The sequence below is a fragment of the Cyrtonyx montezumae genome, unplaced genomic scaffold, assembly GCF_038088225.1.
Source record: "Cyrtonyx montezumae isolate F1298 unplaced genomic scaffold, pur_monq_1.0 scaffold_32, whole genome shotgun sequence".
Classification (NCBI taxonomy): domain Eukaryota; kingdom Metazoa; phylum Chordata; class Aves; order Galliformes; family Odontophoridae; genus Cyrtonyx; species Cyrtonyx montezumae.
The window spans coordinates 1,154,493-1,177,720 of record NW_027072037.1 but is presented as its reverse complement, the minus strand read 5'-3'; the positions used below and the strand labels follow the sequence as shown (position 1 = coordinate 1,177,720).

General features: G+C 38.4%; 1 long non-coding RNA gene across 1 annotated transcript; it reads left to right on the top strand.

Moving 5' to 3' along the window:
* The first annotated feature begins 392 nt into the window (after positions 1-392).
* On the top strand, positions 393-6,918 carry LOC136053877 (uncharacterized). Its single transcript, XR_010622689.1, has 3 exons — positions 393-547; positions 3,219-3,313; positions 6,866-6,918. It is a non-coding gene; the product is annotated as an uncharacterized LOC136053877 (long non-coding RNA).
* The last annotated feature ends 16,310 nt before the right edge of the window (positions 6,919-23,228 follow it).

Here is a 23,228-nt window from a genome sequence, read left to right as displayed (position 1 = left end):
TTTGAATACCTACTGGGAGGCATAGCACCACGTGTCCAATTCCCTGTTAATTTTTTCTCAACATCTATATCATTTTATTTCTCTTAAAATTACCCTAATGACCTTAAAACTGTCCCTGAACTGAGATGTGTCTCTACACACAGAGAATTGCATTCGGTTAGGACCATAGCATGACCATAGCTTCACCACCACCCTGACTGCTATTATTAATACGTGTATTAGTTTTATTAGAGGACTAAGTGTCCTATTATTGTCACATGCTCAGTAAGCAGTGGCTGATATGCCAGGATAACATATCTGAGTGGTTTCAGTTTGGACTTGTCTATTCTGTCTATTCTACGTCTATTCTGAAGTCACCTAGATCCGTACCTAAGATGGCTGTAAGCCTAAGGAGCTAGAGAAATCTGTGGGCAGGAAGCACACATAACAACTGACCTGACAGAATGTTTTGTTATTACACGTAGATGCTGTGAAAGTCTGGAGACAATCTTTTCTGCAGCGGGACCAAAGGTGTGAGAGTATGCTCAGATGCTTTCAAGGAAAGTAGGTGAGGTTTCTTAATATGCCTCTTTCCCTCCCTTCCTCTCTCCCTTCCTCCCTTCTTTCTCCCTCCCTTCCTTTTCCTCCCTTCCTCCTCCCTCCCTCCCTTTTCCTCCCTCCCTTTTCCTCCCTCCCTTCCTTTTCCTCCCTTCCTTTTCCCTCCCCTCCCTTTCCCTCCCCTTCCTCACTCCCTCCCTTCCTCCATCCCTCCCTCCCTTCCTCCCTTCCCTCCCTTCCTCCCTTCCCTCCCTTCCTCCCTTCCCCCTTCCATTTTTGGAGAGAGGTTGTAAGGTTTTTGATTGCAGAATAGGTCTCATCTCACTGTTTCACTGTTTAACCTCATCTGAATATTGCTCTTAGTGGCACCCTGAGTAGAGCTGGGCAATAACTCCAGATATTTCCCACCATCTTCACAACATTTGTACTTTGTATAACCATGTTTGCGTTAGAAGAAGAAAAGCAGCTTGTGAATCTCTGACTCACCAGACTTTATCCTCTGCTCCCAAACACACACATACTGGATCATGTGATGAGAGAAGACATCTGACGTGCCAGACAGTGTGACAGATAGCATGTGCTATCATGAGATTTCATTTCCCAGCCTCAGAAAATGCTTGAATTTAAATTGCTGCTATGTCACGCTTGGCTACTTCAAATACAATCTTTTCTCAGATTAACAAATAAAAAAGATTATGGAAGTCACCCAGTCTATTTTTTTTTCATCACATATCCTATTGCTGTTTCCTAAACTAGCTCTTGATCAATTAAAATTCATGCAAATAGAGAGGAAGAGGAAAATTAAAATATTTAAGGCAAGAAATCTGAATTTGTAAGCCCCAAATCCACTAGTTCTCAATTTGTGCAGAAGGACAATATCATCCAAAAGGCTAGACTTCAGAAAGTAACTTTAGAACGAGTTTTTCCTTTAATCTTGCTATCCTTAATAGTTTATTTTTACTTGCTTACTCTAATAAAATTTCTGACTTTAGGTGTACCTCTTTTTACACTATCAAAAGAGGGATTGTTGATTTGAGGACCTTTATTTATTTAAACTGAGTAAACTAAAGAAATGATCATTTTAAATGATTTTAATTTTTAAATTACCTCTAGAGATTTATTTTTCGATATGAAATTATAAATGTTTTATCATACTGTATTATGTTGGTTATTCTGTCGATTATATGCAGAATAACTAACCTCAAATTACACTGCTACATTTTGGGCTATTGTAAACTTAGAACTTCTCATTTAGCTTGCTTAAAATACAATTTACTATCCATTTGACCAATTTAATTCTTATTTATGCATTTATTTGCTAGTTTGTTTGTTTAGGATGATACTAATTGCATGTATATAGAGGGAAAAGGATAGATTTTAGAAACAAGAATGCTTTTGACTGGATTTGCAAAAGTTCTTTGGAGTAGGAGCTAGGTAGGATATGAATTCCTAAGAGTATAAGGAACTCTTTAATTTCTCACTCAAGTTATTACCATCCTACTTAAGAGAGTAGGTCCAGATGAGCTTAGCTTCTCAGTGCTCTTTCTCTGCAGATGGTCAGTCTTTTCTACTTAGTGGATTTGCAAATGTCCTACTCTTGTGAGACCCAAGCAGCTTCATTTGTTTCAGTCCTATTTGCTAGCTCAGATCTGCAGGATGGGCTTTTCTCCAAACGTCTCTCTTGAGTGATTCATCCAGTATGTGTTTTCCAAGGAACTCAGTACAAAATGTAACAAAATAATCTTCCTCTTTTATTTAATTATTCAATGATTTTTTTTTTCTGTTAATGCACATGCATATGTTAATGTTAAAGAACTCAATGTGAGAAGAAAGAAAATATTTTGGCTATGAAACTGGTGTGTGTGAGATGCTAGTTTGACTGTCGTTAGTCGTAGAAGGTGGGAGATTAAGTTCAGTTCTTTCCTCTGCCTGCCAGTTTATGAACTTCTCACTATCCATATAAATATTACTAATAGCTGATAAAGTAGGAAGGAAGGTAATATGCAAATCCAGTACTGCTATCATTCCTTCTTCTGAAAAAGAAAAAAAAAAGAGAAATTACTTTAGTGACTGAGACACTGAGAAAAGACTATGCTTAAGTCGGTAGCTTTCATCATGTGGTTTACTACAGGATCCAGCCACAGATATTCACACTACTCCCACCTGGTGTCTGGGGGGGAGAAGACCCCACCTGCTCCAGTAGGTCATAATCTGTGGGGCCTACAGCCTACTCCAATAGCTTGCATTTAATTACAGTCACACCAGTTCCCCAGCAGCTGGTACTCCATACACAATGTCTATGGGACCCTTTCATAGGATCACAGAGCCATTTCTGTAACTTCCTCCCTCTCTTTTTATCTCTTGGATAAGTTCCTTGAACAGATACCCTAAAAAGGAGCAGACATAAATACCCCCTATCAGATTAAGTTGGTAGATTTAGCAACTGAGAAATGCAGACTGAGATCATAACGGGACAGAAGCACTAAATTATCCCTCTGTACCTCTTCAAAAGATAGTAGGTAAAGGACTCCTGCCTGTGTGACTCAGAGTTTTGGGGAGAAATCTGGGAAACAGTGTGCTTAGCAGATGAGATTCAGGGAGACAGAATAAAACACATAGCTCCTCACAGTTTCTAAATCACTTCAAAGATATTGTTCCTGAAGTCATATTCATCTTCTTAGGCAGAAGTGGAGGTAGAAGCCCATCTTCCAGCATCTGTACAAAACTACCAGCACGTGAAGAGGGCTTGTCTTAAGAGCTGCATGCATCAACAGCTGTGAGTTCTCCCCTTTCTTGCCTGAACACATCTATTATCTACTGTCTGTGTGTAGCATCTGTAGTTCATTAAAAGCCAAGAATCGTTCACTGATTCTGGTGGACTTTAAATGTCCATTCTCATCATTTTGAATGAGTTACACAAACGCTCTGTGATTTCTGTGCCAGCAGTACAAAGCTGGCCTAAGAGTATACAAAAAAAAAACTCTTAAGAAGTACTTCACCAGTGAAATGAGCAAAATCTCTTTGCTTTTGTTGCTATTGGAAAAGTTTATTTATTTAAGGTATTTTCAATAAAGACTTTAGCTCTATTATGAAACAGCGCTCTCAGATCTAACACAAACACATGCTTTCATCCAAAATAAAAGGTTACCTTCTGTTACTCAGAAATTTGATAGATGTTGCTAGAAGGGATTATTGTTTGAACAGAGATTAATATGATCTAGCAAAAGGAAAGCAGAGAAAATCATCCACAGAATGGCTTGGTAAGAGCTCCATTATGTTTATTTTGTAAGAAATACACCATCAGAATTTTATATCTTTTTCAGCACATTTACCAAATTCAGCACAACCTCAGTATGTAGAGAGGCAGCTCAAACCCATTACATCTTAAAGACATCTAAAATTTAAGAAGTGAAGCAAGCATGACTTAAAATTTTGTGTTGTTAAAACAAAAGCCTTTTTGTTCATTGCCTTGATTGTATAGGCAAGTAGATAGGCTAATTCATATGCATTCCTATATTTCTTGCACATATAGAAGGATTCGTTAGCCTTAAATGGGCATTTTACTCCACCTGAAAAACCCTATAGGTCCTGTAGCCTATTTGTCAGCCCTATGTGGATGCTGAATTTAACCAAAGATATATTCAGTGCCACTGGATTCATATCTTAGGCAACAAGTTTAGAGTGAATTAAGATGAATTATACAACTAATCCTTGACATTTTAATATATTGTTTTAACAAGTTAGGATTCCTCTAACTTCTTGAAAACAGAGGCATAGGGCACAATGATTTAAATCTACCTCCTTTCTGAAAGGCCCTGTATTCCCTCAACCCTTTGATGTGTATCCATCTTTTTGAGGTTTTAGTCTCAACCAGTCCTTAAATTTCCACAGTGAGGTCTTTTGTCTTTCCAACTTGCTGATCCTCATCCCAATGCTGCCCATGACCTTACACCACCCATGAAGGAAGTGGGCTTCTTCATGCTTGCTGTCAGTGCTGAATTAGGGGACCTCTTGATTAAAGTCCTAGTATATGGGAGGTTCTGTACATATTGCAGCCACGGAGTCTGATTCACACTTTGTTTCAGAAACTCTATGATGATATTCTAACTGAAAAGTTTTTGATTTTGGTGTAGATGAAATTCGTGTTTTCCTAAGATCTTGTCATTGTGCAGAAATGGTGTTGAATGGACTCATTTTCAAGGATAACTAGGGTCTTTGATATGAAATAATTTGAAAGCCTTTATTTGTTGGTTTGTCTATTTTCCATGAATGAGAGACAGCTCTTAGTGCATTGTACTTCCTGCTTCTTAGGTTGTGAAATCTCAGTTTCACTGTATCACCATTCATCTGTTTCTATTAGAAGTGCTAGAAGGCATTAATGCATTTCAAGCTGCTGAAGATGGGGAAGAATGACATCAGGTCATGCAATATTTTCCCACCTCTCACCAGATATACATTAAATCATTGGTGAATTTTCTGTTTGTTTGGTTTTTTTTTCTTTTTTTTTTTGGCAGAGTATAAATCTTGTTCAGAGCTGATATCTATTGGGTCATAAGTGACATTCTAATATTTAAATTAATGCTTGGCAATAATCTGACTTTGAATTCTACTTTATTAAGCAGCTCTTGGGGAGAAGTGCCATTAGCAGCAGCAGGAAAACAGTGGAGATGCACTTACTATCCCATTGAAAAGAATATTGGAATCTACCATCCCCTGCTGATATTATTTGCTAATAATAGACATGAACCATGCAAAAAGAGGTGCAAAAGATGCTACCACAGCTGCAGGGGAAAGGTATTTAAATTGCTGCAGAGAAGAGAAGTGGTGGTGGAGACTCTGTTAGTGCTTCCCACAACAGCATATACATCTTGGCTGTCTTAAGGGATTGGGCTTCATGAGTATCTTGAGCAACCATCCTTCCTATGTTCTTCACTCACTTACCTGCCCTCCTGCTCTACGCTGCACACAACCTATCCAACCTAGTTTCATGTATCTACAATCTAGCTGACTTCAGGCCATCTACCTTTTTGTTCACAAGCCCGTGGACTGCAGGATTGCTACTCTTTAGAGGCCCATGAATGACAGTCTTGCATTTGTACTCAATCATTTACCATAAATGATGCATGTTAACATCCATCACTTTTGTAGTGTAATTTATAGGAATATCAGCATTTCCCCTAGGAATGCACAAAGACAGAGCTGAGTTTGCATTGATTAAATATTTTCTCCTACTGAAACATATGGGGCTCATTCAGTGTTTAAAGCAAGCCACCTGAAAAGGTTCTTGGATATATTATAAACCTTACATCAGGTATTTGTAGAACCATAGAGTCGTAGCATCACAGGATAGCTCAGGTTGGAAGGGATCTAATAACCTAATTACAAACCCTGCTGTGGGCTGGTTGCTACTCATAAGATTAGGGTACCCAGAGCCCCATCCAACCTGGCCTTGAATGCCTCCAAGGATAAAGAAGTTTAGGTCTTGAAGAATATAGATTATTATTGTACTTAAACCTATTATTCATTATTAATACTTCATTATTACTCAGCATACAACTGTTTTGTTTTGTTTTGTTTTTATACAGGAATCATGAATATTTCTGAAAGCCATGTATACTTCCAGTTCATTTTTGATTCTTAAAAAATTCTGTTTCTCAATTTCTTGGGGCAATGAAATCTGCTGCCTGGTTAACATTTTAACAAAATATTTCTGCCTTTCAGAATCTCACTGTTAGTTGAGGCATTGATGATTAAACTGCCTGACTGCAAAAAATGCAGATGAGATCCAACTTTGAGTTGCTGCTGACTTATGGCAAAGGCTACGTCTGTTAACTAAGCTATAGAATTACAGAATCACCAAGTATGGAAAAGACCTCTAAGATCATCCAGTTCAACCACCCATCTACAACCAATATTTCCCATTAAACCACGTCCCTGAGTACAACTTCTAAATTTTTCTTGAATACAAGTGGATGAGTGGATACTTCTTTATTTAAGCTGAGGCAGTGGGCAGAGAAGCTGCGGATGCCCCATTCCTGGAAGTTTCAAGTTTGGATTGGATGGGGCCTTGGGCAATCTGGTCTGGTGGGAGATGTCTCTGCCCACAGCAGTGATGTTTGACCTAGATGACTTCCAGAGGTCCTTTCCAAACCAAACCATTCTACATTTTTGAAGCACAAACTGCATCATCCCATTAGAGTACTGCTGAATATTAAAGTTCGTATACCTCCACTCAGACAAAAAGTGCTGAGGAAGACTTTTGTCCTTTTGATGTGCTGTTATGTCTCTCACATATCTTTAGTCTGTTCTATTTTTTCCTTCTTGATAGATGGTCTGATACAGCCCCTGATTCTCAACAGCAAAGAGGTAATATATACTGCTGCATCGTTGCTCTTTTTTGATTTTTTATTTTTTGCCTTACAGTCCTTCAAAGAGCAAGAATTATTATTGCAGGTCTCAGTTTAATTGTAGCCTGGAAAGCTCATGACTTGAAGCCACTTTGAGGAAAAATATCGATGTTATTTCATCACAGGGATAAAGAACCTCTGGCTGATACAGCTGAACAAGATTTTTCTGTCATTTACTTATTACAAGACCCTGTCCTTCTTTCTATTTTGACATCTAAACAACAACAAAATCTTTCCCATGGAATTTGAACAACATTCTATCAGATTTTAGGATTAGTATTTTACAAGCTCAAATGCCACCTAGAATCAATTGGCCATTTTCCTCTACATCCACCAGTACACTCTGAGGTTTTGTGGATGACCATTTTTCATTCCCAGTAGGCAGTATAAGTGGTCTGATTCAGAACTGTGTTCTGAATCCAGCTACAGACACCAGCACCTCTTGTGCACTGTCCTTACTCTTGCAATGCTGAAGTCAATGCTCATAGTGATTTTCTTGTCTGATTTTTCCTAGGTGCATTTCTATAACACCATTCCTCCTAAGGATGCTTTGGGGCTTGATTAGTTAATGGTTTTAAACCATCCAGAATGTCCTGAAATCTCCATGGATTCTGTCAAAATGAGAAAGGGTCGCACATTATTGATTGCATTTCACAGGATGAGCACTCAAGAATGACAATAGGTAAAGCCCTCCTTTGACACTAGAACATTTTGTACAGTCTGTTAAAAAACACTTGCAATTGTTGGCTTATTCCCTTGAACTATAATAGGAAAGCAGTCAGATCAATGCATTTGACTGATTTTCCATTAACATAGTAAGGTCAGAGTGATTGTCCATCTGCATGAATTCCTGTGCTGCCAGACCGAAGCAGCAGCAGAATAAGTTGAATATACATCATAAGTTTTCAGCTCTGAAAAAGGATGTCATCAAGAGGGCAATAGCTGATAGCTAAAAACAAGCAAACAAATAAAACAAACAAAAAAGCCAATACAACCAGAGCAGACATGCCCAGTTTCCATATGATTCATATTTTACTTGTGTCTGCATCATAGTTGACGAGTCCTAAGTCCCTCACAAGTTCTGAAGTCAGTGTTTTTTGTCTTGAAGAACACTAACCACCCAGTATCTATTTTCTCTTTTCATGTTGGAGGGCAAAAAACCCAATATCGTTTATACTATGATACGTAGTTTGTATCTGTTAATTTGAACTCTTGCTCTCAGTATCTCTTTCCTTTTTTTTTACTCTTTTGGTCTTTTTTTTCCTTCCATTTTAGTGCATAGGCAAAAGAACAAAGGTATAATTTCATCATATGTCCAAATTCAAATCACTGTTTTAATGTGACTTTTTATCACATATGAAATGAAATATCTGGGTCTACGGACTACTGTGCCAGTTCTCCATCAACACCTAGAAGTCTTGTCTCCTTGCGAGACAGGCTCATTTTGAGCTATGCTGTTCATAAAAGAAGTATTAAATGAAACCAATATAGCCATTAAAAATCACAATGAGCAAGTCAATATAAAGTTCATTTTATTGCACATAAGGTTATTTGTTTCAAAGGACTCACACTAGATTAATCTCAGGTTCTCTAAAGGAGGAATATGCTCACTTGCTCACAGGGAGAGAAAACTCTCAGCATGTTAATTAAACTATATGAACTTATCAATTAGGAACATGGGAACCCATACAGCCCCGTTTCACACGAGAACATGTTGCCTGCAGCAACATCAGTGTGCATATTTACTGAGCTGAAAGTCAAATGATTAATTTAACCAACTTGTGCAAACTCAGGGAGACACACTAGACCCAAAGCAGCAGGAAACTTCCTTCTCAATATCTGCGTCATGCAGAGACAAAAATATTAAGTCATGAATTAAAGAGTAATTAATTAAATAGCTTGTATAAAACATACATTTCACAACATAGAGGTCTTTTTCGCTTTTCCAGGACTAAATTTATGGTGTCTGCACAACATAAAAGCAAAGCATTGGCCATTATATATACAAAGAAAATGATTGCAGCTAATAAATCAACTAGCACCAGGATTTAGTCTGAACATCTCAGTGTCTATGTTCACAGATTTGTAGAATCACAGAATCATTTGAGTTGTAAGGGACCTTTAAAGACCATTTTGTCCAACTACCCTGAAGAGATCAGGGGCACCTACAGCTCAATTAGGTGCTCAGAGCCCCATCCTCTGAGCTTTTGAGGTCTCCAGGGATGGGACACCCACCACCTCTGTGGGCAACCTGTTGACAAACTGCAAACAAGATCTCTGCCACAATAATGGCCCAGGACTATTACCAGCCTCCCAAATGATTTGGGTATGGTCAAGGAGTTATTGCAAATCAGAGATCAGTTCCACTTGCCAACGTGGCTTTAGTTTGGTTTTGGCTAAGCATATTGAGTATAACAAAGTTTTAAGTAAAGAAAATGGTCATACTTTACCAGCTGACACCACAGACGGGTAACAGGTCCTTACCATTTCACATCCTGAAGTGCTTGGATTATATGAATACACAGAATTATTCTAAAGTAACATTAGCTTTAAAGGTTATGACAGAACCAAGGGACAAGAATGCTTCAGCTACAGATCTTTGCTCGAGATTTACAGGGGACTGGTACAATTTCTCAGAGTCTGTTTTGAGGCAAGACACAGAGGCAACATAATAACTAACTAAAAATAATAATTATTAATCACAGCGATAATGAATTGTTCTTTAAAATCAAGTCTGGTTTCTGTATACATACAAGTGTGTGTTGGATAATAACTGAGGAGACCTTGGATCATTATTGGGTCTACCCCAGGTAATGGCTGCTTCACCAGTCCTCATCTGCCTCCTTCCATAGCTATTCAAACCTTCTAATTTAAATGACATTACTCCTAAGAGATGCAAATCAACACCAGCAAAAATGATTCATTTAATTTATATGAATCAGGACCTATGAACACCTAAGTCAATGCTTTCATTCAGATTTGGATAGTAGTACAAGATTAACCAGAAAAGTGCCCAGGGAATGGCAGCTATTCCTGACTGACTCCAAAAAGACTGTTCAGCCAAATCTGAATGACATACACTCATCCATCTACAAGGAAATGTGACATTTACCACACTGATGTATCTCAGAAACTCTTAATTCTACACTTCTCATTTTGATATCTCCTTTGTATTTATTCGTGGCTTTAAAAGAAATAAAAATAAAAATAAAAATAAAAATAAAAATAAAAATAAAAATAAAAATAAAAATAAAAATAAAAATAAAAATAAAAATAAAAATAAAAATAAAGATGAAGATAAAGATAAAAATAAAAATAAAAATAAAGATGAAGATAAAGATAAAAATAAAAATAAAAATAAAGATAAAAATAAAAATAAAAATAAAAAAATAAAAATAAAATAAAAATAAAATAAAAATAAAAATAAAAATAAAAATAAAAATAAAAATAAAAATAAATAAAAATAAAAATAATAATAAGAACTTCCAGTTTTTTGTTTGTTTGTTTATCACTCACCCCTACTTTTTCCTTGCTGTGATTAAAACTCAAACTTGTGAGTCCTCTCAAACTCGCTTTAGTGCTCTGGATAAACTTTTCCTTCTGTACTCGGCAAGAAATGCTGGAAAGACGCCAAGCACAATTTATCCACAAAGGTGTTTAGCTTCTATTTTCTACTGAGCACTCGGGGAGGTGTGCAAAAATGAGCATTTAATGTAGTTTTCCTCAAAGACAGCATAGATTGTGGAGACCTTGAACTGAAGCGCACTGTTGTGAGTTTGGCTGGGTTTCTCACACACGGTGAGGCAGGGGAGTGTGAGGCAGCAGGGATCCCAATCATGCCCAATGACTCTGTTACTATTTGAGAAGGGAAATGCATCTCTCTTATTCTATGTCCTCTGAAACATCCTGCTGTGGTTGTCATGTCTTTCAACTTAGATAGCCTTGACCTACTTCTTAAAGATTGGAAGCTTTTATAGATATGCTGGTCACGAATCTGAAGTTTTGTGACAGTGCTGCTAGGGAGGGGTCAAAATACAATAAGAGGAAGGAAAAAAACAAAACCAGAGCGTAAAGGCTCACGTAAAGTTATTTAAATGCCTAATTCTTACTGGGGGAACACTTACTAAAGAACCACAGAATCATAAATCGTTTGAGTTGGAGGGGACAGTTAAAAGTCATCTAGTCAACCCCTCCCTGCAATGAACGGGGGCACCCACAGCTCCTTCAAGTATTCAGAGTCCCTTCCCCTGACCCTGAATGTCTCCATGGATTGGACACCTTCCTCTCTGGGCAACCTGTGCCAGCAGAAATGTTTTCAGCAGAAATATTCAGCAAAATGAAAGGTTCGTAGAGTCATCACGTAATAGAATCTTGAGTTGGAAGGGACCCACAAAGATCATTGAGTCCAAATGGCGGCTCATTGTGATTCATCACAATCAGCTTGCTAACTGAGGAGCAGCTGCTGCTTTTTCCTGAGAGCTCTACCATTTGCAAGGATATTCAGGCAGACCTATGCCCTAACACCAAGGTATTCTTACAGGTCCTGTCTCATTAAAATCATCTGTATAATAGGAGTGACCACAAATCACTGGTCTTGATAATGGAGAGAATGGAGCTTCTTCCAAAGGGCTTCAGAGTAGGTTGTTTGGATTGTGGTGTCTGTTTTTTGTTTTTTGTTTTTTCTGGCACTCGTCCTGATTTTGAAAAGAAATTGAGGCAAAAACCAAGCAGAATCAAACGAGTAAATAAATAATGCTGTATCTTCATATAGCTTTTTCTATACACCAGTTTCACAGAGTGCTTGTGATTTTGCATCTTATGTAACAGCAGTCCGACAGCTGACTCTGAAATCAATTTTATTTGACCTCCACGTACTCCACTGACAATACACACTGCTGTCTCTCAACTCATTCCCAGCAAGTCTTCATCTTTCCCCGTGGTTCTGTTTAAAATGTGCAAAGGAAAAAACAGCATCTTGCTTCCTCCCCGTGAATATTCATCTGACAGATGCTTCTTAATAACAGCAAAATCTTGAAATTGTAGCCTTCATTCTTTATTGCTGAAAGGAGAGGATTAGCAGAGGTTGGTATTGGGGTCTGTCCTGTTCAGTATCTTTACTGATGACCTGAATGAGGGCACTGAGTGCACCTTCAGTATGTTTGCAAATGAGCCCAAGTTGGGAGGAAGGGTCAGTCTGAGGTAGTGAGGTCCTTCAGAAGGAGCTGGACAGGCTGATCACTGGGCTGAGGCCAAGAGGATGAAGTTCAACAAGACCAAGTGCTGTGTCCTGCACTTTGGCCACAACAACCCCAGGCAATGCTACAGGCCTGGGGCAGAGTTGCTAGAAGGCTGCGTAGAGGAAACTGACCTGGGGTTACTGGTCAGCATTTGGCTGAACATGAGCCAGCAGTGTGCCCAGGTGGCATCCTGGGTTGTATCAAAAACAGTGGTGCCAAGAAGAGCAGGAGGTGATTGCCCCCATGTACTTAGCTCTGCTAAGGCCACACCTTGAATAGCGTGTTCAGTTTTGGGCCCCTCACTACAAGAAAGACATTGAGGCCCTGGAGGGTGTCCAGAGAAGGGCAATGAAGCTGGTGAGGAGTCTGGAGCACAGGCCTTATGAGGAACAGCTGAGGAAACTGGAATTGTTTTGTCGAGAAGAAGAGCTTCAGGGAAGACCTCATTGCTCTCTCCAGCCCCCTGAAGGGAGGTTGTAGGGAGCTGGGGTTCACTCTCTTTTCCAGCGTAACTAGTGATAGGATGAGAGGGAATGGTGTACCTGGGAAAATTCAGGCTGGATATGAGGAAAAATTTCTCCTCCAAAAGAGTGGTCGTGCTAGAATGAACTGCCCAGGGAGGTGGAAGAGTCACCATCCCTGGAGGTGTTCAAGGAACATTTAGATGTTATACTGAGGGACATAGTTTAATGGGAAATACTGGTGGTAGGTGGACAGTTGGACTGGGTGATCTTGGAGGTCTTTTCCAACCTTGGTGATTCCATGATTCCACATAGTCATTCTTTTCACCTTAAATAGATTATCTAAGAAAGGTGGAGCAGAAAACCCTTTGGAGGTGACCAGTTCTCTCTTCAGAGATCACGATTTCTGATACAAGTGACAAAGTTTGGTATTCATCAACATAGTATTCATCTGAAACTAGGATAGCCTGTGCTGATTAAATCAAAGTATTTAAATAGTAGTTCTTATTATACTGCAAAATATTGCATGAATTTATTCATTCTTTTATGGTTATTCTCCCAAGCTGAGATAATCTACTGTACCCACTGATGATATGCTACCAATCATTCTGCTCTACATCCTAACACATCAGAAGAAAACATACTGTATGATAACAAACCAGTATCCATTTAACTCAAGGACATTTTTACTGTTATTCTTCATAAAAACTATTTTGTAAATAGTTACATCATTGATGAATAGCCCTTATTACTACAAGGGAAATTGATGCTGTAATAATATGTAATAATAAAAAATGTAATAATAAAAAAATCCACAAGGTCATTTCAAAAGGTTCTTCAGTGCAGTATTCTTGTCCTTGCAAATCTACAAGGGACTGTTGTAATCATATGGTCTAAACACTGGCTAAGCCCAAAATGAATCATTTTATGTAAGCCTCCTGAGTTAGGTAGAATTAGTCTTCTCTGCCATGTGAAAACAAGTGTGACTAAGAAATGTAACACAAAAGAGCGTTTAGAGACTAATTAGTAAATTGGTTACAAGTAACATAATAGATGGAGGCAAAGCAGAAAAAAATCTGTATGGCACATTGGAAATGATTGGCTTGATCATATTTAAACATGGGCAAAATTGTTCAAACTTATGGAAATGCTATTTATTTTTTCATTTTATATTTCTACAAAACTAGCCAGCTAACTAGGGTTGGGCTTTAGGCCCAACACTATTTATTTCTGACCCTTTTTCTGGATGGGTTCTGTTCCATTTAAAACATTTTACTCCCAGGCTATACCCAGCCCCCCATGGCCCTACAGTTCCTCATCCTCTGATGTTTTTTCCAGTGTCATGGAGCAGTACTTCATGTAATCTGTAAAATAAACATGGCATAAGGGTGTAGATGGAAAAGAGAGAGGAAGATGCTCTGCATCTGTGATTTTGTGTTTCTAGTGAAAGCTGCTCTTCCTCTAAAGCTCTCCTTAGGAGAATGATTGCCAGAAGCTCTACCAAAGATGGCGCTCTCTCTGCAATGTTTGATCTTTTAAATACTGAAAACTCTGTTCACCATTACTCCTCCCCCAGAGCAGCAAATGCTCCCCCCACAGCTACATCCCTGGATGCAAAGTGCCAGTTAAGGGGAAAAAATCACATTCAGTCATGCACTTAAAAGTTTTGAAAACCTCTAACTGTGGTGGTAGCCATGCAAGAAATATTACATTCAGTTTGGTTGACCTGCTTACCGTGAACCACATCAGTTTTGAAATACAGTCTCTTCTTTAGGATACATTTGGATATAAGGAAGAGAATTTTTACAATAAGAATGGTGAGACACTTGCACAGGTTGCCCAGGGAGGTAGTGGTGCCTCATCCCTGGAGACATCCAGGTCAGATCTGAGCACCTGATGGAGCTGGGGGTGTCCTTGTTCATTGCAAGGGATTTTGATCGGATGGCCTTTAAGGGTCCCTTCCAACTCAAACAATTCTCTGATTCTCTGATTAGATTAATAAACTACAGCACTAAAACTTTTTATAAATGCTTTACCAGCTTTCATTTAACAGATTTCATTTCTTTTCCCCTTCTGGGTAGAGAAACTGAAGACAACAGAGATTCAAAATTGCACAGTATTTCAGGGGGTTAGAGAAAAATCCTGCAGATAGATAAAGTGATAGAGTCGTGTATGAATGTTATCGCTTTTCTTTTCTCCAAGTTTGAATGAAGAGAAAGTAGTCACTTAGTCACTCTAACCCCATATAACAACATTCCTTAATAAGGGTGTGGACGAAGAGATGTGTGGGGCAAAAGAAGAGAAACTGTGAGAATGAGGTTGGAGAGAAGTGAGGTGAGGTTGTACAAGAGAAGCGCCTTGAATTCAAAGCAGAAAGAGAACAGAATGAGCTTGAATGAGGGAAGTGGTATTATTTCATGTGGGTGCTGCTCCGTGTTACTCAGTCTTTTTTCCCTTGTCGTCACAGTGCAAATCCATCACAGTTGTGTTTGATCATCTCCACATGTGTGTCATCAGGTCAGAGTGTGGGAAATGATACTGCAACGCTCTACTGGAAGTGAACTTCTCTGAAAGTGCTATGGGAGCTAATGTGATCAAAGACAATTATAACTTGAATCAGTAGTGATGAGGGACAACAACATCTATGTACCTCTGGGCTTAGCAGGGCTGTAGGGATGTCTGGATTTTAGAAAACTTTGAGACAGGAAAAAGCAATGGAGTTTGGCAAATAGCTCTGTGAAATGACAGATCAACAGAAGACAGATTGATTTTAGTAGTGTCCGTGTGACAAAGTTGAGGGTAAAACCACAGGGGCTTAGACAAGATTATGTTTAACTGTGGCAGTAATCCTAAACCACAATGGAGTTCAGCTTGTCTCTTGGTAGATGAATTTTGAATCCCGATAAACCCCTGTGCATACTTCAAGCAGCTTGAGAAGCAGCATAACTAAAACCATATTGTGTTGCAAATTAATGCAAGGTTGTTCTAGTTAAACCACAGAATTTAGAGGTGAAACATTAATGCATTAACAAAATGAGTCAGAAACAAGAGAAGATATATTTTTGCATTTAAACAGCCTCCCATAGATGAGCACACTGTAAATGTCAATTCAGACTCATAGAACTGCTGCCAGGAGGGTGCAGACAGATTTCACCATTGTTTGGGTGGGAAAGCTGAAGCACAGAGAGGTTAAGTAATATGGTAAGAAAACACTGGCAAAAATGTGAAAACCCAGTTGAACTGTTTGTTCTTGCCATGATACCCATTTCATCTTTATACTCAAGAATGAATGATGGTTGTAAATACTCCTGTATTTATTTTTACTCTGTACATTTTGTGTGTCTACGAAATGCCTTTTTCCTGTGAATGGGTTGAAAGGGACAAAAAGCAATTGTTAACATATTTAGTCCTACATTCTTTAAGCACCTACTTTTTATCTCTCGATAGTATGATTTATCCATCCTTATAATGATGTTAATTATATGAAAGCATACCAAATATTATTCTGGTGTAGTACATCTCTGCAGCTCTCTTGAAAATGTCAAGATGTTAATGACAGAGAACAATCGATAAATAAAAAGAATGGTAAATGGAGGATATTTTATCTGCATCTTCCCAGCTAGAAAGTTATGTGTAATTGTATTCTTTAAATAAGAACACAGTTTGAAAACTCTGCCAGAACTCCAAACTTAAATGTAAATATTAGTGTCAGAGCACATGTAAGAATAATACATTTTATAGCACTTTTCATACAAGAGTTTCAAAACATCTCCTAGATATTGATCAAAGGTATTTTTTTATAGTTAAGCATGTCAGCACAATTTTTCCCATCGTAATGTAAGTAGTGAAATGCAGCTAGAATAGAAAGAATACCTTCTGCATTTGATTTCTACCTGATGAAAAAGACAAAAAAAAAAAAACCAAACCAATTTTAATAACTACATACAAAAAATAGTATTTTCTTTTGTGTTCATGTGTGTGTTAAGGATGTATTTGTCTAGACATACCTACAGAAAGATTCAATGGAATGAGAACGAACACTATTTACATGATCCCTTTGAAGTAAGATTATTTTTAGATTCAATTTAAAGTCTGTTTTGTATATCCTTAGATTCGCTGGGGATTAAGTGATAATGAAACTGTTGAGTCATAGAATCATAGAATGGCTTGAGTTGGAAAGGACCTAGGGATCACCTAGCTCCAACTCCCTGCCAAGGTTGCCCAGGGCCCAATCCTTGAATGTCTCCAGGGATGGGGCATCCACAGCTCCTCTGAACATCAGTGCCAGGGCCTCACCACCCTCCAAGTAGAGAATTTCTTCCTAATACCTAGTAAGAAATCCAATATGCTTCCTCTCATTCATGTTCTTCTCCCCTGCTAAATTCCAGCAGTTACTCAACTGCTGTGGCCAAAACCTTTTGCCCTTTCCACTGCTCATGCAATTGTTCTTTAACTAGTTTTATTTAAATTGATGCCAATATTATCAATGTTTTCAATAAGATATACTTTCCAGCCTGATTCGTTTTTGGGAGGTGGTTGAGGCACCGTCCCTAGCGCTGTTCAAGAAGCGTTTAGATGAGGTGCTAAGGGATTTGATTTAGTAGTTGGGTAGGGATAGTGATAGGAGGATGGTTGGACTAGATGATCTTGTAGGTCCTTTCCAACCTTATGAACCTATGAACCTATGACCGTGAAGAGTTGAACTTGATTAGTTCACCAAAGTCAACCAGTAATTTGGAAGATGACCTAATGCCATTTGCATACATTGGTAATTAGCTATATATTTCTTATTATGAACTCCATAGCCAGAGGCCTCTTTGGAGCTTTACAACAACAGACATACTTCTCCCATCTTTAATCTAAATTTGCCATATTGGGTGGGGTTAGTCCTTTTGAAGAAAAGGTGCCTCAACATATCTTCCTTTCCTTACCCAGTTTTTAAAACTTTTATTCTACGGATGTTTTTTTTCTCTTCCATATTTATACTGTCATTCCCATAACATCAAGATCCTGGAAATAATATACTCTCTTCTAGTAGCTCTATCTATTTTGAGCTCGGTACCGGGGCCACTCCTATTCAATATCTTTATCAGGAATCTTGATGAGGAGATTGAGTGCACCCTCAGTAAGTTTGCAGATGACAACAAATTGGGAGGAAGTGTTGATCTGCTGGAGAGTGGAAAGTTACTACAGAGGGACCTGGATAGACTGGATTGATGGGCCAAGGTAAACTGAATGAATTTCAATAGGGCCAAGTCTGGGTTACCTCATTTTGGTCACTACACCACCATGCAACCCTACAGACTTGGGGAGGAGTGGCTGGAAAGCTTCCTGATGGAAAGGGACCTTGCTGTACTGATCAACAGTCAGCTGAACACGAGCCAGCAGTGTGCCAAGGTGGTGAAGAGGGCCAATGGCATCCTGGCCTGGAACAGGAATGGTGTGGTGAGCAGCACTAGGCAGGTCATCACTGGTGAGGCCCCAACTCAGGTACTGTGTTCAGTTTTGGGCACCTCAGTACAGAAAAGACATGGAGGTGCTGGAGCAGGTCCAAAGAAGGGCAGCAAGGCTGGGGAAGGGCCTGGAGAATGTGTCCTATGAGGAGCAACTGAAAGAGCTGGGGCTGTTTAGTCGGGGGAAGAGGAGGATGAGGGGAGACCTCATTGCTCTCTTCAAATATATGAAAGGTGATAGCAGTGAGAGCGGGGTTGGTCTCTTCTTGCTGGTGATTTTCTTGAGTATTTGTATTTATAAAAACTATTTTTTTCACATAGTTAAGGAAAAGGAGCCAAAGATGTATTGATATTTTACTATTCTGTTTCTTTATTGTCTTTTTTTTTTTTTTTTTTGCAATCACAACTGTCTTTTTCAGTATTTGGTTACAGTATTGGCAGATTGATGACTCTTGACACTCAGAGTCCTTGAGAAAAAGCTCAAGAGAATAAATGCTGGAGGAGACCCTCTTCTAGAAAAGTCAAACAAAATTTTGCTGATGATTTCACAAGCCCAGAATTTAGCACAGAATTGTAAGTGCTGTTCAAACAAACTTGAGGATGCACTTCAAACCTTGATCTCAACAGAAAAAAAAAATATATATATATATAAGCCAACCTCATATTCCTATTTCATCCCAGGACTCTCAAGTTTCTCACGATGAAATCATGATTCATGATGAATCAGCCTTACTACTGATTCTCCCTCCTCATTCACTACTGTACACCAACTCTACTAGTAACAAAGGCATGATGTTTGCAATAATGAAAACAAGAAAACTGTCTATCTAAATGCAATCAAAATCTATCTAAAATATGTGTTTATAAATATTTTCTTTCCTGACATCAACTGCTGAAAGAATGTTGATAATGTTTTGTATGTTTCTTTCCCATTTATGCATTCTGGATATTTAACAAGCTGCATTAAATAAACAGGAATTTCAGCTTTCAAAGTGGTAGATGTTAGGAAGAGAACAGGACAGGTAAACGTTGAAACAATTACACAAGAAATATTCCAGGTTATTTTTGTTGTTGTTGTTTTAAGGAAAGTCATTTAAATTCTTAAATAAAGCAAAAAAAAAAATGCATATTTGGGAATTAAATATAAATATAATTAAATCAAATCTCTCTACTTGGAACGTTGTACTCTCTGAGTGCTTATACCTTCGTTCAACATGCCATGACCCTGCCTTGTCACCCATGGCACCCTAAGTGCATGAACTGTCCTTCCCCTGGCTGGGATATGGCTTTACCCAACAAGTCAGCTTGCATCACTAACTGCCTGATGTTCTTTTTGCCAGAGCTGAAAGAAGACAATTTTTTTTTGCCTAATAGGCAACTGAACAAGAACAGGTAGAAACAGGACTCAAAAATAGGATTGATATTTTTATTCTTAACAGAAAATTTTACTTTGTTCAGCTCTACAAAAAGCATTTTTTTTTTTACAGAAAAAAGGCAAGTATGTTAGAGAAATAAAGATAAGACTGTGACAAAGCTCTTCTTATTTTCAGGTTAAAATGCCTTCAGCCTGTCTTATATCACAGCAGCTTTTAGTGCTTTTTGTTAGGGATGTGGGAATGTCTCTGTGGCTGCTAAAAATAAAGGTGCAATATGGAATGAAAGCAATAATGGAATGAAATGCCATGTAATCCATTTTGTCTGTGCTTCCAAGTATCATGTACTTGGCAATGGAAGTCACAGATGAGATTTTACATGAGAAATGGTTGGAAACAGACAACTTTTCTTTGGGATTTCTAAGAGCACTATGTTTTGTGTGAAAAAAGAAACTAAGATTTTAAATAGAGCAAAAAAATCTGTAACATTTGATCCAGAAATATTTCGGTATTTTAAACATGCTGTGTATTAATACAATTTAAAAAAAAATCTATATAAAATACATACAGTGTACAGCTTTTAAATACAAGAACTAAAATGAAACAGTTAAAATGAGGCCTGCTCCATTCAACAGTTGGTTCAAAATGATGACTTCTGCCATTTTCACTTTGCATTTCAAGTCTATGTGGTTTTGTAAAATATTTGGATTTAATTCATGTTTTTATCCTTTGATTAAAGATTGTTTTACTGGGCACTTTCCAGGGTTATCAGTACCACCTTGAGATGGAAAGAGAAGGATTTTCGAATACTTTGATATTTATTCAATTTTGTGTCTGCAGAATGACCCACCTGGTCTCTGAAAAGTTGTCATAGTGTCCTTTATGGCCTTCTTTGTGGTCAATTCCTCTCTATTCTCCCTTTTAATGTATTGTCCTGTGGAAAATCAGTACAGCAAATCACTATTTTTAGGACCAAATCAGAAAACGTAGATTCAGAACTTTTGTTACATCCCTTCAAATCCCTATGAAGCCTAATTTTCAGAGAAGCCAAATGAGGAGATTTTTATTGATGGCTAAAATGGCTAAAAAAATAAAATAAATGTCTCTTCAGGATGTCTCATCCCTGAAAATAGTTTCCTTTTGTATTGGAAGAGGCATCTACTTCTCTTTTCTGACTACATTAAAGAGCAGGTGATTGAAAATGGACAAAGGACGAAATTTCTATACAGATGAAGTAAAGTGAAATCAATTTCATCCTTAGAGTTCAATTTCGTAGCATTGCCTTTGCTGCACGGATGCTAATTTCAATACTCTGCTGTTTTGAATTTTTCTTTGTTGCTTTTTCAGGGAGAAGTGGAGAAGGAAAAAGTCTTAAATAATATGAAACCCACTGGTTTTGTTGTTTTGGTTTTGTTGTTGTTGCTGTTTTTTGTGATATGCAGTTTTTCTTCACTTACAAGGATTAATCATTTTCCTGGAATGTATAGGATGCGGTGAGTTTTCAGAGCAAAGGAAAGAAAGTGAATGGTATTTTATCATTCAAACAGTGAAATCTAATTTCACTGGGTGAGACACAATACGTTTATTTGGTCTGAGGATCAGAAATGATGAAGAAGACCTTGCCTGCTGACCTTTCCCAGACTTCTCTAAAAAATAATAATAAAAAAAATCCATTCTCTTCTTGGTATCTCTCTACCTCAGAATCTTTCTTCCTGGCATTTTGATTCATCAGCATGATCTTGTACTGACAGTCTGAAAAATGCCAGTAGTTATGTCAGCAGTCATGACTCTGCTCTTGAAGAACAAGGACTTTGGGTGATATTTGCCTACCCCTCCTTCAGGTCCCTGCAGAGGAGATGATAAGGACTGGAGAGTCATAGCACCATGTTTGTGTCATTTGTGTGGATCTACAGCATCAATTTGATCAGTTTCTAAGATTTGAAAAGGAATTTATGTTGAGTGAACTTTGCTTCTTTCTCTCCTGTTGACTTGAGTGGAAAGGAGTCAAAAGTACCCCAATATTTTGAATTCTCAGTTGTTTTGCATCACTTCTGGTTGCTGTAGAGGCTGAAAATATTCAGATGAATGAATCCTGAGCAGGTGGAGAGAATGAAGGCCTGATTCTATTCTGCCTGACACTATTCTTAAAGAGCCAAATGCTAATTACAAAGCTCTGAAACTGCAGCCTCAGGTTAGCCAAGTGGGAGATGGTGTTCCCATGCATTCTGAAGGGACTTGAAACAAACCTACAGCTCCATAAGTTCCTATCCAATTTGGTACCTGCTTCATCATCAGTGATGTGTTCTGTAAGTGATTCCTGAGTATCCTAACCTGATCAATTAAAAGCCCACGTGGATGCTTTCCTGTGTGTCCTACTTTAGGGAACGGCTTAGCAGTAGGGTTGGATGAGGTGACCTCCAGAGGTCCTTTCAATCCCTACAATTTTGTGATTCTGTGAGTTCCTATGGTTCTGTGATTCTGACAATTTCTATCTTAGGAGGGACATGAAGTACTGGTGCACAGACTCTTCCTTCCATTGCCCTTGCTGCTTGATCCAATATTTAGAATTGACTTAAGCTTCTATGAGGTTTAAATCCTCCTCACTGCATTGATCAGAGGGAACTATTGTTTTTTTAGGGTGTTTTATTTACCAAACTTTCCATTTCTTTATCAGTGTGTTTGTGTTTAAGAAAGTTTAGCTTTCAAAGTGCAGAGACACACCTCCTTATTTTATCCTTCATGCTTAAATGAGTTTCACCTTCAGCTTGAACTTTTATGTCATCTCTCAGTCAATTCAAAGGAAAGTGGAGCACTGTTCCTAGCAGCACATAAAGCACCAATGTTGCATAAAGGCAAGAGATATTGCAAAAGCCTGGCATGGAGACTCAGATAATGGATCTCCTTGTTTTCAGATGTTTTCTTTGTAAAGCCTTAACCAGAATGTGACACCCTTTCCAAACTGAGTGACAATTTACTCCTTGAGTGACCCCGCTGAAACTAAAGGAACTGTTTGTGGAATCAGTTCTGCTCCAAGTGAGCACGGGCAAACCTTTCTCAACCTGTAATACTGTGCAAGAGCGTATCCTGCTGGATGAATTTTGGGCAGCCAGATGGTTTAGGAATCTTGTGGTAGACTGAGGGACATATCCTTCATCTGACATAGTCTGGGACTAGTTCTCTTCTTTGACAGTCTCATCCACGGTCTTCAGTTGTGGCCATGATATTCTGTATCCGGTGTTCACAGTGTCTGGAGATGATGTCATTCCCCATGTTCATGAGCATATTACAGACAGGGAAAGTAACCCTTCTTTACATCTCAGGCTTGATTGCACCTCTCTCTCATCAGTTACTTTATTATTATTCTTTTTCTCTGTTATCTTATAGAAAAGCTCTGTCCTGAGCTCTGCTTTTTGTGTGGTGTTGGACTGGCTGGTCTTCACAGGCCCCTTACAATATAAATCAGTCTATTTGGCTTTAATCCAAATCAGGGAAATTACAGATATGACTCAAGATATTCATTTTACCGGGCATTCCAATGATGGTGCCAACATTCAGACTCAAGTGAGGAATCTGTCTCTCCTCCTGTCATTCAGGACAGCATTGCATGCAACCAAACAGAGACAATGTGTGGTGAGGGGAGAGAGAGGAGTCTCTGGATTTAAATTTTCCCACCTCTCCTGAAACAGCACTCCACAGATAATCTTACTTCTCTCAAACTGAGGCCTAAATCCCAGATGCTTGCCATCTGAAGATGCTGTTC